We start from the raw sequence: 16250 nt of genomic DNA on the forward strand, positions 1-16250 counted from the left end.
CTAAAACCCAAACACACTAACCCTGAAAAACTTAAAACCTTAACCCCCAAATCCCTAAAATACTAACCGTTAAAAATCCAAACCTAAACAACTTAAAATCCTAAACATAAACCCTGAGAACACTTACGCTGAAACCCAACGCTAGTGCCCTACCCCTGAAACCTTAACAGCGTCTATCAATCTTTGGAAAATAACATAGCCTCAGGAGAGGATCTCACTACGCTTACCCTGACTCTGACTCTGACTCTGACTCTGACTCTGACACTAACCCTAACCCTAACCCTAACCCTAACCCTAACCCTAACCCAAGCCCCATGGACCCCCCCCGGTGCGCCCCGCAAATTCGTCCCCCCGGCAACTGAAACCCGCAAACTTGGTTCCCCCCTCATTTTGGTTCCTCCCCCGGTGCGCCCCGCAAATGGGTCCCCCCGGCAAGCGCACCCCGCACACTTGGTTCCCCCTTCATTTTGGTTCCCCCCCGGTGCGCTCCGCAAATGCGTCCCCCCGGCAACAGCACCCCGCACACTTGGTTCCCCCCTCATTTTGGTTCCTCCCCCGGTGCGCCTCGCAAATGCGTCCCCCCGGCAAGCGCACCCCGCACACTTGGTTTTCCCCTCATTTTGGTTCCCCCCAACCCTTGGGGTCCCCCCAAGCCCCATGGACCCCCCCCCCCTTGGTGCCCCTCCCCAATTTTGTACCCCCTGCCGTCCTACCCGTGCCCGCAGCAGCCGCTCGCGCTCCGCCAGCGCCTCCCGCACCCGACACTGCATCTCGGCCAGGTGGAGGCAGGCGCTGGGGGGGGGGGAATAAATTGGGGGGGGTCAATTTGGGGGGGGTCTGGGGGCATTTGGGGGGCTGGGGGCGCATTTAGGGGGCGGAGGGCACTGGTTCTCACCTGGAGGACTCGGCGTCGAGCCCCCCCGGGGGCAGCTGCAGGGCCAGGATGCCTGGGGGGGTGCGGGGGGGGGCATGTCAGCACCCCCCAGACCGAAACCCCAAAACCGCTGCCGTTGACCCCAAAACCACCGCCGTTGACCCCAAGGTGGCCGCTGGTGACGCCGGTAGGGCCACCGGGCGCCCCGCGGGCCACTGGGAGCGGAAGACGGGCATGAAGCTGCCGGTGGACGGCGGCCACGCTAAAATGCTAGGTCAGCCGCGGGTTGGGGCTCTGGGGGGGGCACCCCATAGGGTCACATCCCCCCCAAAACCCCCCCGGCCTCATAGAGACCCCCCCCAGCCCCAAAGATCCCACCCCAAACCCTGTAGGTGCTCCTACAAACCCTACAGGCACCTTCTCCAGATGTTCCCCACAACCTCCCAGCCCCACAAGTGCAATGTGTCCGGGCGGCGCCGCGCTAAAATGTGTCCGGGCGGCGTCGCGCTAAAATGTGCCCTAACCCTAACCCTAACCCTAACCCTAACCCTGCATTTCCAGGCATGCTCTGGGCACCCAACATGGCCTCCCGGAAGCCTGGTGCCGGAAAACTATATTTACCAGCATTCCTTGGACAGCCGGCACAGCCAATCACGGGCCGAGTTTTCAAGAATTACATTTACCAGCACGCACTGTAACCCTAGCCCTTACCGCCTTTACAAAAAAGCCTCAAGCCCTAACCCTAAAAATCCTCGAAACCCCTACAGACATAACCCAAAATATTTACCACACTAAACACCTGAAGACCTATGCCTAAATCTCCTAACCCAATAAATTAAGACGTTCAAATCCCAAGCCCACAAAATTAAGACGTTCAAATCCCAAGCCCAAAAAACATGAATCTCAAAACCTAAACCCAAAAACTAAAACCTAAAAACCCAAAAACCTAAACCCAAAAACGCTCCAAACACTAATCCAAAAAAATAAGACGCTCAAAGCACTAACACAAAATATTAAGATGCTCAAAACCCTAACGCAAAAAATTAAGATGCTCCAAACCCTAACCCAAAAAATTAGGACACTCCAAACCCTAACCCTGGAGAACCTAACCTGAAAAAATACATAAATAAATAAATAAATAAAACTAAAATTTTAAAACCCTAACCCTAAATAATTGACCAAAAAGAAAATCCTAAGACCCTAACCCTAAAAAACCTTTCAACACTACAACCCATAAACTCTAAAACCCTAACACACTAACCCTGAAAAACTTAAAACCTTAACCCCCAAATCCCTAAAATACTAACCGTTAAAAATCCAAACCTAAACAACTTAAAATCCTAAACATAAACCCTGAGAACACTTACGCTGAAACCCAACGCTAGTGCCCTACCCCTGAAACCTTAACAGCGTCTATCAATCTTTGGAAAATAACATAGCCTCAGGAGAGGATCTCACTACGCTTACCCTGACTCTGACTCTGACTCTGACTCTGACACTAACCCTAACCCAAACCCTAACCCTAACCCTAACCCTAACCCTAACCCAAGCCCCATGGACCCCCCCCGGTGCGCCCCGCAAATTCGTCCCCCCGGCAACCGAAACCCGCAAACTTGGTTCCCCCCTCATTTTGGTTCCTCCCCCGGTGCGCCCCGCAAATGGGTCCCCCCGGCAAGCGCACCCCGCACACTTGGTTCCCCCTTCATTTTGGTTCCCCCCCGGTGCGCTCCGCAAATGCGTCCCCCCGGCAACAGCACCCCGCACACTTGGTTCCCCCCTCATTTTGGTTCCTCCCCCGGTGCGCCCCGCAAATGGGTCCCCCCGGCAAGCGCACCCCGCACACTTGGTTCCCCCTTCATTTTGGTTCCCCCCCGGTGCGCTCCGCAAATGCGTCCCCCCGGCAACAGCACCCCGCACACTTGGTTCCCCCCTCATTTTGGTTCCTCCCCCGGTGCGCCTCGCAAATGCGTCCCCCCGGCAAGCGCACCCCGCACACTTGGTTTTCCCCTCATTTTGGTTCCCCCCAACCCTTGGGGTCCCCCCAAGCCCCATGGACCCCCCCCCCCTTGGTGCCCCCCCCCAATTTTGTACCCCCTGCCGTCCTACCCGTGCCCGCAGCAGCCGCTCGCGCTCCGCCAGCGCCTCCCGCACCCGACACTGCATCTCGGCCAGGTGGAGGCAGGCGCTGGGGGGGGGGGAATAAATTGGGGGGGGTCAATTTGGGGGGGGTCTGGGGGCATTTGGGGGGCTGGGGGCGCATTTAGGGGGCGGAGGGCACTGGTTCTCACCTGGAGGACTCGGCGTCGAGCCCCCCCGGGGGCAGCTGCAGGGCCAGGATGCCTGGGGGGGTTCGGGGGGGGGCATGTCAGCACCCCCCAGACCGAAACCCCAAAACCGCTGCCGTTGACCCCAAAACCGCCGCCGTTGACCCCAAGGTGGCCGCTGGTGACGCCGGTAGGGCCACCGGGCGCCCCGCGGGCCACTGGGAGCGGAAGACGGGCATGAAGCTGCCGGTGGACGGCGGCCACGCTAAAATGCTAGGTCAGCCGCGGGTTGGGGCTCTGGGGGGGGCACCCCATAGGGTCACATCCCCCCCAAAACCCCCCCGGCCTCATAGAGACCCCCCCCAGCCCCAAAGATCCCACCCCAAACCCTGTAGGTGCTCCTACAAACCCTACAGGCACCTTCTCCAGATGTTCCCCACAACCTCCCAGCCCCACAAGTGCAATGTGTCCGGGCGGCGCCGCGCTAAAATGTGTCCGGGCGGTGTCGCGCTAAAATGTGCCCTAACCCTAACCCTAACCCTAACCCTAACCCTGCATTTCCAGGCATGCTCTGGGCACCCAACATGGCCTCCCGGAAGCCTGGTGCCGGAAAACTATATTTACCAGCATTCCTTGGACAGCCGGCACAGCCAATCACGGGCCGAGTTTTCAAGAATTACATTTACCAGCACGCACTGTAACCCTAGCCCTTACCGCCTTTACAAAAAAGCCTCAAGCCCTAACCCTAAAAATCCTCGAAACCCCTACAGACATAACCCAAAATATTTACCACACTAAACACCTGAAGACCTATGCCTAAATCTCCTAACCCAATAAATTAAGACGTTCAAATCCCAAGCCCACAAAATTAAGACGTTCAAATCCCAAGCCCAAAAAACATGAATCTCAAAACCTAAACCCAAAAACTAAAACCTAAAAACCCAAAAACCTAAACCCAAAAACGCTCCAAACACTAATCCAAAAAAATAAGACGCTCAAAGCACTAACACAAAATATTAAGATGCTCAAAACCCTAACGCAAAAAATTAAGATGCTCCAAACCCTAACCCAAAAAATTAGGACACTCAAAACCCTAACCCTGGAGAACCTAACCTGAAAAAATAAATAAATAAATAAATAAATAAAACTAAAATTTTAAAACCCTAACCCTAAATAATTGACCAAAAAGAAAATCCTAAGACCCTAACCCTAAAAAACCTTTCAACACTACAACCCATAAACTCTAAAACCCTAACACACTAACCCTGAAAAACTTAAAACCTTAACCCCCAAATCCCTAAAATACTAACCGTTAAAAATCCAAACCTAAACAACTTAAAATCCTAAACATAAACCCTGAGAACACTTACGCTGAAACCCAACGCTAGTGCCCTACCCCTGAAACCTTAAAAGCGTCAATCAATCTTTGGAAAATAACATAGCCTCAGGAGAGGATCTCACTACGCTTACCCTGACTCTGACTCTGACACTAACCCTAACCCTAACCCTAACCCTAACCCTAACCCTAACCCTAACCCTAACCCTAACCCTAACCCAAGCCCCATGGACCCCCCCCGGTGCTCCCCGCAAATTCGTCCCCCCGGCAACCGAAACTTGCAAACTTGGTTCCCCCCTCATTTTGGTTCCTCCCCCGGTGCGCCCCGCAAATGGGTCCCCCCGGCAAGCGCACCCCGCACACTTGGTTCCCCCTTCATTTTGGTTCCCCCCCGGTGCGCTCCGCAAATGCGTCCCCCCGGCAACAGCACCCCGCACACTTGGTTCCCCCCTCATTTTGGTTCCTCCCCCGGTGCGCCTCGCAAATGCGTCCCCCCGGCAAGCGCACCCCGCACACTTGGTTTTCCCCTCATTTTGGTTCCCCCCAACCCTTGGGGTCCCCCCAAGCCCCATGGACCCGCCCCCCCCTTGGTGCCCCTCCCCAATTTTGTACCCCCTGCCGTCCTACCCGTGCCCGCAGCAGCCGCTCGCGCTCCGCCAGCGCCTCCCGCACCCGACACTGCATCTCGGCCAGGTGGAGGCAGGCGCTGGGGGGGGGGGAATAAATTGGGGGGGGTCAATTTGGGGGGGGTCTGGGGGCATTTGGGGGGCTGGGGGCGCATTTAGGGGGCGGAGGGCACTGGTTCTCACCTGGAGGACTCGGCGTCGAGCCCCCCCGGGGGCAGCTGCAGGGCCAGGATGCCTGGGGGGGTGCGGGGGGGGGCATGTCAGCACCCCCCAGACCGAAACCCCAAAACCGCTGCCGTTGACCCCAAAACCGCCGCCGTTGACCCCAAGGTGGCCGCTGGTGACGCCGGTAGGGCCACCGGGCGCCCCGCGGGCCACTGGGAGCGGAAGACGGGCATCAAGCTGCCGGTGGACGGCGGCCACGCTAAAATGCTAGGTCAGCCGCGGGTTGGGGCTCTGGGGGGGGCACCCCATAGGGTCACATCCCCCCCAAAACCCCCCCGGCCTCATAGAGACCCCCCCCAGCCCCAAAGATCCCACCCCAAACCCTGTAGGTGCTCCTACAAACCCTACAGGCACCTTCTCCAGATGTTCCCCACAACCTCCCAGCCCCACAAGTGCAATGTGTCCGGGCGGCGCCGCGCTAAAATGTGTCCGGGCGGCGTCGCGCTAAAATGTGCCCTAACCCTAACCCTAACCCTAACCCTAACCCTAACCCTAACCCTGCATTTCCAGGCATGCTCTGGGCACCCAACATGGCCTCCCGGAAGCCTGGTGCCGGAAAACTATATTTACCAGCATTCCTTGGACAGCCGGCACAGCCAATCACGGGCCGAGTTTTCAAGAATTACATTTACCAGCACGCACTGTAACCCTAGCCCTTACCGCCTTTACAAAAAAGCCTCAAGCCCTAACCCTAAAAATCCTCGAAACCCCTACAGACATAACCCAAAATATTTACCACACTAAACACCTGAAGACCTATGCCTAAATCTCCTAACCCAATAAATTAAGACGTTCAAATCCCAAGCCCACAAAATTAAGACGTTCAAATCCCAAGCCCAAAAAACATGAATCTCAAAACCTAAACCCAAAAACTAAAACCTAAAAACCCAAAAACCTAAACCCAAAAACGCTCCAAACACTAATCCAAAAAAATAAGACGCTCAAAGCACTAACACAAAATATTAAGATGCTCAAAACCCTAACGCAAAAAATTAAGATGCTCCAAACCCTAACCCAAAAAATTAGGACACTCAAAACCCTAACCCTGGAGAACCTAACCTGAAAAAATAAATAAATAAATAAATAAATAAAACTAAAATTTTAAAACCCTAACCCTAAATAATTGACCAAAAAGAAAATCCTAAGACCCTAACCCTAAAAAACCTTTCAACACTACAACCCATAAACTCTAAAACCCTAACACACTAACCCTGAAAAACTTAAAACCTTAACCCCCAAATCCCTAAAATACTAACCGTTAAAAATCCAAACCTAAACAACTTAAAATCCTAAACATAAACCCTGAGAACACTTACGCTGAAACCCAACGCTAGTGCCCTACCCCTGAAACCTTAAAAGCGTCAATCAATCTTTGGAAAATAACATAGCCTCAGGAGAGGATCTCACTACGCTTACCCTGACTCTGACTCTGACACTAACCCTAACCCTAACCCTAACCCTAACCCTAACCCTAACCCTAACCCTAACCCTAACCCTAACCCAAGCCCCATGGACCCCCCCCGGTGCTCCCCGCAAATTCGTCCCCCCGGCAACCGAAACTTGCAAACTTGGTTCCCCCCTCATTTTGGTTCCTCCCCCGGTGCGCCCCGCAAATGGGTCCCCCCGGCAAGCGCACCCCGCACACTTGGTTCCCCCTTCATTTTGGTTCCCCCCCGGTGCGCTCCGCAAATGCGTCCCCCCGGCAACAGCACCCCGCACACTTGGTTCCCCCCTCATTTTGGTTCCTCCCCCGGTGCGCCTCGCAAATGCGTCCCCCCGGCAAGCGCACCCCGCACACTTGGTTTTCCCCTCATTTTGGTTCCCCCCAACCCTTGGGGTCCCCCCAAGCCCCATGGACCCGCCCCCCCCTTGGTGCCCCTCCCCAATTTTGTACCCCCTGCCGTCCTACCCGTGCCCGCAGCAGCCGCTCGCGCTCCGCCAGCGCCTCCCGCACCCGACACTGCATCTCGGCCAGGTGGAGGCAGGCGCTGGGGGGGGGGAATAAATTGGGGGGGGTCAATTTGGGGGGGGTCTGGGGGCATTTGGGGGGCTGGGGGCGCATTTAGGGGGCGGAGGGCACTGGTTCTCACCTGGAGGACTCGGCGTCGAGCCCCCCCGGGGGCAGCTGCAGGGCCAGGATGCCTGGGGGGGTGCGGGGGGGGGCATGTCAGCACCCCCCAGACCGAAACCCCAAAACCGCTGCCGTTGACCCCAAAACCGCCGCCGTTGACCCCAAGGTGGCCGCTGGTGACGCCGGTAGGGCCACCGGGCGCCCCGCGGGCCACTGGGAGCGGAAGACGGGCATCAAGCTGCCGGTGGACGGCGGCCACGCTAAAATGCTAGGTCAGCCGCGGGTTGGGGCTCTGGGGGGGGCACCCCATAGGGTCACATCCCCCCCAAAACCCCCCCGGCCTCATAGAGACCCCCCCCAGCCCCAAAGATCCCACCCCAAACCCTGTAGGTGCTCCTACAAACCCTACAGGCACCTTCTCCAGATGTTCCCCACAACCTCCCAGCCCCACAAGTGCAATGTGTCCGGGCGGCGCCGCGCTAAAATGTGTCCGGGCGGCGTCGCGCTAAAATGTGCCCTAACCCTAACCCTAACCCTAACCCTAACCCTAACCCTGCATTTCCAGGCATGCTCTGGGCACCCAACATGGCCTCCCGGAAGCCTGGTGCCGGAAAACTATATTTACCAGCATTCCTTGGACAGCCGGCACAGCCAATCACGGGCCGAGTTTTCAAGAATTACATTTACCAGCACGCACTGTAACCCTAGCCCTTACCGCCTTTACAAAAAAGCCTCAAGCCCTAACCCTAAAAATCCTCGAAACCCCTACAGACATAACCCAAAATATTTACCACACTAAACACCTGAAGACCTATGCCTAAATCTCCTAACCCAATAAATTAAGACGTTCAAATCCCAAGCCCACAAAATTAAGACGTTCAAATCCCAAGCCCAAAAAACATGAATCTCAAAACCTAAACCCAAAAACTAAAACCTAAAAACCCAAAAACCTAAACCCAAAAACGCTCCAAACACTAATCCAAAAAAATAAGACGCTCAAAGCACTAACACAAAATATTAAGATGCTCAAAACCCTAACGCAAAAAATTAAGATGCTCCAAACCCTAACCCAAAAAATTAGGACACTCAAAACCCTAACCCTGGAGAACCTAACCTGAAAAAATAAATAAATAAATAAATAAATAAAACTAAAATTTTAAAACCCTAACCCTAAATAATTGACCAAAAAGAAAATCCTAAGACCCTAACCCTAAAAAACCTTTCAACACTACAACCCATAAACTCTAAAACCCTAACACACTAACCCTGAAAAACTTAAAACCTTAACCCCCAAATCCCTAAAATACTAACCGTTAAAAATCCAAACCTAAACAACTTAAAATCCTAAACATAAACCCTGAGAACACTTACGCTGAAACCCAACGCTAGTGCCCTACCCCTGAAACCTTAAAAGCGTCAATCAATCTTTGGAAAATAACATAGGCTCAGGAGAGGATCTCACTACGCTTACCCTGACTCTTACTCTGACCCTAACCCTAACCCTAACCCTAACCCTAACCCTAAACCTAACCCTAACCCTAACCCTAATCCTAACCCTAACCCTAACCCTAACCCTAACCCTAACCCTAACCCTAACCCTAACCCTGAAACTTTAAAAGCGTCAATCAATCTTTGGAAAATAACATAGCCTCAGGAGAGGATCTCACTACGCTTACCCTGACTCTGACTCTGACACTAACCCTAACCCTAACCCTAACCCTAACCCTAACCCTAACCCTAACCCTAACCCTAACCCTAACCCTAACCCTAACCCTAACCCAAGCCCCATGGACCCCCGCCCGGTGCGCCCCGCAAATTCTTCCCCCCGGCAACCGAAACCCGCAAACTTGGTTCCCCCCTCATTTTGGTTCCTCCCCCGGTGCGCCCCGCAAATGGGTCCCCCCGGCAAGCACACCCCGCACACTTGGTTCCCCCTTCATTTTGGTTCCCCCCCGGTGCGCTCCGCAAATGCGTCCCCCCGGCAACAGCACCCCGCACACTTGGTTCCCCCCTCATTTTGGTTCCTCCCCCGGTGCGCCTCGCAAATGCGTCCCCCCGGCAAGCGCACCCCGCACACTTGGTTTTCCCCTCATTTTGGTTCCCCCCAACCCTTGGGGTCCCCCCAAGCCCCATGGACCCGCCCCCCCCTTGGTGCCCCTCCCCAATTTTGTACCCCCTGCCGTCCTACCCGTGCCCGCAGCAGCCGCTCGCGCTCCGCCAGCGCCTCCCGCACCCGACACTGCATCTCGGCCAGGTGGAGGCAGGCGCTGGGGGGGGGGGAATAAATTGGGGGGGGTCAATTTGGGGGGGGTCTGGGGGCATTTGGGGGGCTGGGGGCGCATTTAGGGGGCGGAGGGCACTGGTTCTCACCTGGAGGACTCGGCGTCGAGCCCCCCCGGGGGCAGCTGCAGGGCCAGGATGCCTGGGGGGGTGCGGGGGGGGGCATGTCAGCACCCCCCAGACCGAAACCCCAAAACCGCTGCCGTTGACCCCAAAACCGCCGCCGTTGACCCCAAGGTGGCCGCTGGTGACGCCGGTAGGGCCACCGGGCGCCCCGCGGGCCACTGGGAGCGGAAGACGGGCATGAAGCTGCCGGTGGACGGCGGCCACGCTAAAATGCTAGGTCAGCCGCGGGTTGGGGCTCTGGGGGGGGCACCCCATAGGGTCACATCCCCCCCAAAACCCCCCCGGCCTCATAGAGACCCCCCCCAGCCCCAAAGATCCCACCCCAAACCCTGTAGGTGCTCCTACAAACCCTACAGGCACCTTCTCCAGATGTTCCCCACAACCTCCCAGCCCCACAAGTGCAATGTGTCCGGGCGGCGCCGCGCTAAAATGTGTCCGGGCGGCGTCGCGCTAAAATGTGCCCTAACCCTAACCCTAACCCTAACCCTAACCCTAACCCTGCATTTCCAGGCATGCTCTGGGCACCCAACATGGCCTCCCGGAAGCCTGGTGCCGGAAAACTATATTTACCAGCATTCCTTGGACAGCCGGCACAGCCAATCACGGGCCGAGTTTTCAAGAATTACATTTACCAGCACGCACTGTAACCCTAGCCCTTACCGCCTTTACAAAAAAGCCTCAAGCCCTAACCCTAAAAATCCTCGAAACCCCTACAGACATAACCCAAAATATTTACCACACTAAACACCTGAAGACCTATGCCTAAATCTCCTAACCCAATAAATTAAGACGTTCAAATCCCAAGCCCACAAAATTAAGACGTTCAAATCCCAAGCCCAAAAAACATGAATCTCAAAACCTAAACCCAAAAACTAAAACCTAAAAACCCAAAAACCTAAACCCAAAAACGCTCCAAACACTAATCCAAAAAAATAAGACGCTCAAAGCACTAACACAAAATATTAAGATGCTCAAAACCCTAACGCAAAAAATTAAGATGCTCCAAACCCTAACCCAAAAAATTAGGACACTCAAAACCCTAACCCTGGAGAACCTAACCTGAAAAAATAAATAAATAAATAAATAAATAAAACTAAAATTTTAAAACCCTAACCCTAAATAATTGACCAAAAAGAAAATCCTAAGACCCTAACCCTAAAAAACCTTTCAACACTACAACCCATAAACTCTAAAACCCTAACACACTAACCCTGAAAAACTTAAAACCTTAACCCCCAAATCCCTAAAATACTAACCGTTAAAAATCCAAACCTAAACAACTTAAAATCCTAAACATAAACCCTGAGAACACTTACGCTGAAACCCAATGCTAGTGCCCTACCCCTGAAACCTTAACAGCGTCTATCAATCTTTGGAAAATAACATAGCCTCAGGAGAGGATCTCACTACGCTTACCCTGACTCTGACTCTGACACTAACCCTAACCCTAACCCTAACCCTAACCCTAACCCTAACCCTAACCCTAACCCTAACCCTAACCCTAACCCTAACCCTAACCCAAGCCCCATGGACCCCCCCCGGTGCGCCCCGCAAATTCTTCCCCCCGGCAACCGAAACCCGCAAACTTGGTTCCCCCCTCATTTTGGTTCCTCCCCCGGTGCGCCCCGCAAATGGGTCCCCCCGGCAAGCGCACCCCGCACACTTGGTTCCCCCTTCATTTTGGTTCCCCCCCGGTGCGCTCCGCAAATGCGTCCCCCCGGCAACAGCACCCCGCACACTTGGTTCCCCCCTCATTTTGGTTCCTCCCCCGGTGCGCCTCGCAAATGCGTCCCCCCGGCAAGCGCACCCCGCACACTTGGTTTTCCCCTCATTTTGGTTCCCCCCAACCCTTGGGGTACCCCCAAGCCCCATGGACCCCCCCCCCCTTGGTGCCCCCCCCCAATTTTGTACCCCCTGCCGTCCTACCTGTGCCCGCAGCAGCCGCTCGCGCTCCGCCAGCGCCTCCCGCACCCGACACTGCATCTCGGCCAGGTGGAGGCAGGCGCTGGGGGGGGGGGAATAAATTGGGGGGGGTCAATTTGGGGGGGGTCTGGGGGCATTTGGGGGGCTGGGGGCGCATTTAGGGGGCGGAGGGCACTGGTTCTCACCTGGAGGACTCGGCGTCGAGCCCCCCCGGGGGCAGCTGCAGGGCCAGGATGCCTGGGGGGGTGCGGGGGGGGGCATGTCAGCACCCCCCAGACCGAAACCCCAAAACCGCTGCCGTTGACCCCAAAACCGCCGCCGTTGACCCCAAGGTGGCCGCTGGTGACGCCGGTAGGGCCACCGGGCGCCCCGCGGGCCACTGGGAGCGGAAGACGGGCATGAAGCTGCCGGTGGACGGCGGCCACGCTAAAATGCTAGGTCAGCCGCGGGTTGGGGCTCTGGGGGGGGCACCCCATAGGGTCACATCCCCCCCAAAACCCCCCCGGCCTCATAGAGACCCCCCCCAGCCCCAAAGATCCCACCCCAAACCCTGTAGGTGCTCCTACAAACCCTACAGGCACCTTCTCCAGATGTTCCCCACAACCTCCCAGCCCCACAAGTGCAATGTGTCCGGGCGGCGCCGCGCTAAAATGTGTCCGGGCGGCGTCGCGCTAAAATGTGCCCTAACCCTAACCCTAACCCTAACCCTAACCCTGCATTTCCAGGCATGCTCTGGGCACCCAACATGGCCTCCCGGAAGCCTGGTGCCGGAAAACTATATTTACCAGCATTCCTTGGACAGCCGGCACAGCCAATCACGGGCCGAGTTTTCAAGAATTACATTTACAAGCACGCACTGTAACCCTAGACCTTACCGCCTTTACAAAAAAGCCTCAAGCCCTAACCCTAAAAATCCTCGAAACCCCTACAGACATAACCCAAAATATTTACCACACTAAACACCTGAAGACCTATGCCTAAATCTCCTAACCCAATAAATTAAGACGTTCAAATCCCAAGCCCACAAAATTAAGACGTTCAAATCCCAAGCCCAAAAAACATGAATCTCAAAACCTAAACCCAAAAACTAAAACCTAAAAACCCAAAAACCTAAACCCAAAAACGCTCCAAACACTAATCCAAAAAAATAAGACGCTCAAAGCACTAACACAAAATATTAAGATGCTCAAAACCCTAACGCAAAAAATTAAGATGCTCCAAACCCTAACCCAAAAAATTAGGACACTCCAAACCCTAACCCTGGAGAACCTAACCTGAAAAAATACATAAATAAATAAATAAATAAAACTAAAATTTTAAAACCCTAACCCTAAATAATTGACCAAAAAGAAAATCCTAAGACCCTAACCCTAAAAAACCTTTCAACACTACAACCCATAAACTCTAAAACCCTAACACACTAACCCTGAAAAACTTAAAACCTTAACCCCCAAATCCCTAAAATACTAACCGTTAAAAATCCAAACCTAAACAACTTAAAATCCTAAACATAAACCCTGAGAACACTTACGCTGAAACCCAACGCTAGTGCCCTACCCCTGAAACCTTAAAAGCGTCAATCAATCTTTGGAAAATAACATAGGCTCAGGAGAGGATCTCACTACGCTTACCCTGACTCTTACTCTGACCCTAACCCTAACCCTAACCCTAACCCTAACCCTAAACCTAACCCTAACCCTAACCCTAATCCTAACCCTAACCCTAACCCTAACCCTAACCCTAACCCTAACCCTAACCCTAACCCTGAAACTTTAAAAGCGTCAATCAATCTTTGGAAAATAACATAGCCTCAGGAGAGGATCTCACTACGCTTACCCTGACTCTGACTCTGACACTAACCCTAACCCTAACCCTAACCCTAACCCTAACCCTAACCCTAACCCTAACCCTAACCCTAACCCTAACCCTAACCCAAGCCCCATGGACCCCCCCCCGGTGCGCCCCGCAAATTCTTCCCCCCGGCAACCGAAACCCGCAAACTTGGTTCCCCCCTCATTTTGGTTCCTCCCCCGGTGCGCCCCGCAAATGGGTCCCCCCGGCAAGCGCACCCCGCACACTTGGTTCCCCCTTCATTTTGGTTCCCCCCCGGTGCGCTCCGCAAATGCGTCCCCCCGGCAACAGCACCCCGCACACTTGGTTTTCCCCTCATTTTGGTTCCTCCCCCGGTGCGCCTCGCAAATGCGTCCCCCCGGCAAGCGCACCCCGCACACTTGGTTTTCCCCTCATTTTGGTTCCCCCCAACCCTTGGGGTCCCCCCAAGCCCCATGGACCCGCCCCCCCCTTGGTGCCCCTCCCCAATTTTGTACCCCCTGCCGTCCTACCCGTGCCCGCAGCAGCCGCTCGCGCTCCGCCAGCGCCTCCCGCACCCGACACTGCATCTCGGCCAGGTGGAGGCAGGCGCTGGGGGGGGGGGAATAAATTGGGGGGGGTCAATTTGGGGGGGGTCTGGGGGCATTTGGGGGGCTGGGGGCGCATTTAGGGGGCGGAGGGCACTGGTTCTCACCTGGAGGACTCGGCGTCGAGCCCCCCCGGGGGCAGCTGCAGGGCCAGGATGCCTGGGGGGGTGCGGGGGGGGGCATGTCAGCACCCCCCAGACCGAAACCCCAAAACCGCTGCCATTGACCCCAAAACCGCCGCCGTTGACCCCAAGGTGGCCGCTGGTGACGCCGGTAGGGCCACCGGGCGCCCCGCGGGCCACTGGGAGCGGAAGACGGGCATGAAGCTGCCGGTGGACGGCGGCCACGCTAAAATGCTAGGTCAGCCGCGGGTTGGGGCTCTGGGGGGGGCACCCCATAGGGTCACATCCCCCCCAAAACCCCCCCGGCCTCATAGAGACCCCCCCCAGCCCCAAAGATCCCACCCCAAACCCTGTAGGTGCTCCTACAAACCCTACAGGCACCTTCTCCAGATGTTCCCCACAACCTCCCAGCCCCACAAGTGCAATGTGTCCGGGCGGCGCCGCGCTAAAATGTGTCCGGGCGGCGTCGCGCTAAAATGTGCCCTAACCCTAACCCTAACCCTAACCCTAACCCTGCATTTCCAGGCATGCTCTGGGCACCCAACATGGCCTCCCGGAAGCCTGGTGCCGGAAAACTATATTTACCAGCATTCCTTGGACAGCCGGCACAGCCAATCACGGGCCGAGTTTTCAAGAATTACATTTACCAGCACGCACTGTAACCCTAGCCCTTACCGCCTTTACAAAAAAGCCTCAAGCCCTAACCCTAAAAATCCTCGAAACCCCTACAGACATAACCCAAAATATTTACCACACTAAACACCTGAAGACCTATGCCTAAATCTCCTAACCCAATAAATTAAGACGTTCAAATCCCAAGCCCACAAAATTAAGACGTTCAAATCCCAAGCCCAAAAAACATGAATCTCAAAACCTAAACCCAAAAACTAAAACCTAAAAACCCAAAAACCTAAACCCAAAAACGCTCCAAACACTAATCCAAAAAAATAAGACGCTCAAAGCACTAACACAAAATATTAAGATGCTCAAAACCCTAACGCAAAAAATTAAGATGCTCCAAACCCTAACCCAAAAAAATTAGGACACTCAAAACCCTAACCCTGGAGAACCTAACCTGAAAAAATAAATAAATAAATAAATAAATAAAACTAAAATTTTAAAACCCTAACCCTAAATAATTGACCAAAAAGAAAATCCTAAGACCCTAACCCTAAAAAACCTTTCAACACTACAACCCATAAACTCTAAAACCCTAACACACTAACCCTGAAAAACTTAAAACCTTAACCCCCAAATCCCTAAAATACTAACCGTTAAAAATCCAAACCTAAACAACTTAAAATCCTAAACATAAACCCTGAGAACACTTACGCTGAAACCCAACGCTAGTGCCCTACCCCTGAAACCTTAACAGCGTCTATCAATCTTTGGAAAATAACATAGGCTCAGGAGAGGATCTCACTACGCTTACCCTGAATCTGACTCTGACACTAACCCTAACCCTAACCCTAACCCTAAAACCTAACCCTAACCCTAACCCTAACCCTAACCCTAACCCTAACCCTAACCCTAACCCTAACCCAAGCCCCATGGACCCCCCCCGGTGCGCCCCGCAAATTCGTCCCCCCGGCAACCGAAACCCGCAAACTTGGTTCCCCCCTCATTTTGGTTCCTCCCCCGGTGCGCCCCGCAAATGGGTCCCCCCGGCAAGCGCACCCCGCACACTTGGTTCCCCCTTCAATTTGGTTCCCCCCCGGTGCTCTCCGCAAATGCGTCCCCCCGGCAACAGCACCCCGCACACTTGGTTCCCCCCTCATTTTGGTTCCTCCCCCGGTGCGCCTCGCAAATGCGTCCCCCCGGCAAGCGCACCCCGCACACTTGGTTTTCCCCTCTTTTTGGTTCCCCCCAACCCTTGGGGTCCCCCCAAGCCCCATGGACCCCCCCCCCCTTGGTGCCCCCCCCCAATTTTGTACCCCCTGCCGTCCTACCCGTGCCCGCAGCAGCCGCTCGCGCTCCGCCAGCGCC

This window comes from Anas platyrhynchos, chromosome 36 (genome assembly GCF_047663525.1).
Source record: "Anas platyrhynchos isolate ZD024472 breed Pekin duck chromosome 36, IASCAAS_PekinDuck_T2T, whole genome shotgun sequence".
Taxonomy (NCBI): Eukaryota; Metazoa; Chordata; class Aves; order Anseriformes; family Anatidae; genus Anas; species Anas platyrhynchos.